At 45.6% G+C, this 3,715-nt stretch overlaps 1 long non-coding RNA gene across 1 annotated transcript; it reads left to right on the forward strand.

The window, feature by feature from the left end:
• The first annotated feature begins 953 nt into the window (after window positions 1–953).
• On the forward strand, window positions 954–3,163 carry LOC133069671 (uncharacterized). The gene is made up of 3 exons (XR_009695915.1): window positions 954–1,132; window positions 1,612–1,703; window positions 3,017–3,163. It is a non-coding gene; the product is annotated as an uncharacterized LOC133069671 (long non-coding RNA).
• The last annotated feature ends 552 nt before the right edge of the window (window positions 3,164–3,715 follow it).

Genomic DNA, 3,715 nt, shown 5'->3' on the forward strand with positions numbered 1-3,715 from the left:
TAACAGCCAACCTAGTGTCATTTGGCTTGGATAGGGTTTTGCAGGATATAGCCTAAAGAAAGAAGAAGGCAATGGCACCCCACTCCAGTACTCTTGCCTGGAAAATCCCATGGATGGAGGAGCCTGGTGGGCTGCAGTCCATGGGGTCGCTAAGAGTCAGACACGACTGAGCGACTTCACTTTCACTTTTCACTTTCATGCATTGGAGAAGAAAATGGCAACCCACTCCAGTGTTCTTGCCTGGAGAATCCCAGGGACGGGGGAGCCTGGTGGGCTGCCGTCTATGGGGTCGCGCAGAGTCGGACACGACTGAAGTGACTTAGCAGCAGCAGCCTAAAGAAATCAACCTTGAACATTCATTACATGTACTGATGCTGAAGCTAAATCTCCAATACTTGGGCCACCTGATGTGAAGAACCGAGCCATTGGAAAATACCCTGATGCTGGGAAAGATTGATGGCAGGAAGAGAAGGGGACAACAGAGGATGAGACGGTTGGATGGCATCACTGACTCAATGGACATGAGTTTAGGCAAACTGTAGGAGATAGTGAAGAACAGGGAAGCCTGGTGTGCTGCAGTCCATGGGGTCACAAAGAGTTGGACATGACTTTTAGCAACTGAACAACAAATGTGCCATCTTAGGGTAATATCTCTCTTACTTCACTTCCCTGTAAAGAAGCATAGTCTTCCCTTCTAGATTCAGACTCCATGGCCACGCACATCATATGGAGGGTTCAGTGCCCTCTAGGTTCTGTGCTGAACATGGTCATCAGTGATTCCTCATCTAAATTGGACAGTACTTGTTTACAGGAGGAATTTTCATCCCCATTTGGCTGTTGAGGAAAGTGAGCTTTTGAATTTCATCACAGATAAGGTTTGAAATGCAAGCAACCCTGTAAGAGACTAGTTCAGATAGGTTGACGGAAATTGTATATTTTTGTTCAAGTAGGAGGAGTGTGTCACCACCAGGCATGCGAGGGCGCGGAGCATGGTGTCAGTGAGGGGAGGAGAGCACAGAAATAAGAGAGGCCGGAGATGCTGTTTTGATGAGCTCACAGATTTGCTCATGACTGGCCCTGGAACCTCACTAGGAGACGACTGGGTTTAGAACCTGGACTGAAAGGATCAAGAGTGAGTCACTCTGGTGGAGTGGGGTAATCTGATGGTCTGGGCTCCCTCTTCAGGTCTGTGGGCCAGATGGAGGGAATGAGCTTCTCAGTGGTCTTCAAAGTAGAGTGAGCAAGATCATCTCCCGGAGAGCAGGGATGATTAAACTTCTATTTTTTAATCTTCTTTTGAATTTCTGATTTCCTTGTGTTTTATAATGGGGCATATGTATAACTGGGCACTTACTAATTTATATACAAATAAGTATATGTATTTATGGGATGCATGCTCCCATGTTCAAGAATATTTTCCAACTCGGGGGTGCATGGTCAAAAAGTTTATAGTCCACTGGGCTTTAGATGATAAGATGCTTACTTGGATTTCTAACTTTTAAAAAACAATGCTCAGGAGGCACTGATTCATTTATTTGCTGATGACTTGAGGTGGTAATAATGATTGCTCACGGAATATCCGTGGCTTTGCTCTCTCACTTAATCCTGCAGAAGCAAAGTAAATTGTCCACGGCATGGAGGCTGGAGCTGTGCAACTTGGATCCAAATCTCTATTCGGTTGTCTGTTGACTGTGTGACTTGGGGTAAGTTACTCAGCCTTTCTGTGCCTCAGTGTCCTCACTGGTTGGATGGGAGCTCACAGACTCTAGAATAGCCATGAAGATGAGATGAGTTAATGTGTATAAATAGCTTCTAGGGGTGCTTCACTTTGAGTAGCCATTCAAATGCTAAGTTAGCAAGATGGGATAAGGAAGGATAAATGGGGTTTCAGGGAGGTGAGTGGAAGAGCTGGCATTCCAGCTCAGGCCTGGCTGATTCCAAAGTGCTTATATTGGGATCCACAATGGAAATGATTTGAAGTCCTTACCGACAAGCAGATGAGAAGATATATCTGCTTCTGCTTCTCAGATTCTGTGATGCTCATCCTCCTCTCTCCACCTGTCTCTGCCAAATCCCTGGCCAACACAGAGGAAGAACGACAGTGCATCTTCCTCTCAGTTGCAGGAAGCCCCGCGAGCTGGCCCTTGCTAGCATCAACCCCAATGGGTGTGCTATTCCACCTCTCTGTGGCACTCCAAAACTCTCCCCAAATCCCTCAGGGTGTCTTTGTTCCAAGAAGGGGTTCAAGAGCCTTCTGGAATGCAGAGCAGATAAGCAGGAGTGTTGCAGAATGGAAGATGCTACAAAGGACTCAGGCAGGGATGCTGGGAAAGATGTCTGGGCAGAAGGACCCGGGCTGCACCTTACAACCTTGCCTCCTGCCTCTAGGGTTCCTTGACAGCCCTTGAGAATGATGCACACATGTTCCAATTCTGTACAAATCCAGGAGCAAGGTGTCCTGGCTGCAGAGACCTTTCAGAAGTTTCTATCAACTTAAGAGGCATCTCAGGTTGCTCTAACCCCATTCTTTGCCCTGATAGCAGCTGCTGGGTGAGTCTGAGGTTCATCCAATCTGTAAAGAGCTTCAGACCCAGGGCTTGAAGGTGGGGAGAAGTGATCACTAGGGCATTCTTTGCTATGGGCTCCTAGAGATAAACTTGCTGGTCACAGACCAACTCTGCCCCAACCCTACAAGCTGGCCTCCTGCTTCCAGAACCATCTATGGCTCCATCTCCCATTAACATCACAGAACAGACTTCCTGCCCACCTCCCTCAGAAGAACATAGCTTTGGGGGATTTTTCTAATGGTTTTTATGGTAAATAGCAGTCAGGAGCTAGCAGTCAATAAAACTTCCAGAAATAAAGAGAATCTTGCAGTGTTTCAGGACTCTTTAAATGATGTACTTCAAACAAGAGGCTTGCATTAGAATCTAAGTTAAAGTCCTGGAGTGGCTTTTTGTATTTTTTCTTTCATGTTAACCTGACTACAACTTTATCTTCTCCATTCGCTTCCAAGAAGTCCTTCTGTAAAGAAGAGTTGAAGGCTGCAGCCCACGCTTCCTCAACATGAGGCATGCTTGCCAGCTCCGTCTTGTCAGTTATCTCTTGGTGGACGATGGGAGGAGGGAAGTGGCTCTCAAGAGACAACTCAAATGGTGCTTTAAGAAACCCTCAGCCAATAAAAAGTTGCTTACAGAGGTATAAGTCTTCTCTCTGTGTCGGCTTTCTTAACCTCCTAATCTCAACTGTCTAATTACGAATTTACAAGACCCTGGGGACGGCTGTCTTAAGTACACTGAGAAGAATGGTCACATTCTGTGTGAGCTAAAATACCCAAGGCTGGTAGTAAGAAAAGGAACTACCTATTAGATATTTCATAAAACCAGTCCCTAAAGTAGAAAAAAATAGTTCCCTCAAGACTTGCCCTATAGACTGCCTTTCATGGGCTGATTCATATTTATAAGCCAATTCGTCTGGAAATAAATCTCTTTAACACACTCAACTAACTCCAAGAGGTGTGTCCCACGGGAACCAATCTTCTTAAATAAACTGTCTCAAGAAAGATTTTAGCGGCAACATTGTCAGTCCTGGAACTTTTACCTTCGGGGTGGGTGGGGAGGTGGAAATATATATATATGTCAGGGATGGGTTGCTTGGAGACATAGTATACACAGAGTTTAAAAACTGCCAAGTTGAATTCAGAAACCTAAAAAGA

The sequence above is a fragment of the Dama dama genome, chromosome 14, assembly GCF_033118175.1.
Source record: "Dama dama isolate Ldn47 chromosome 14, ASM3311817v1, whole genome shotgun sequence".
Lineage (NCBI taxonomy): Eukaryota > Metazoa > Chordata > Mammalia > Artiodactyla > Cervidae > Dama > Dama dama.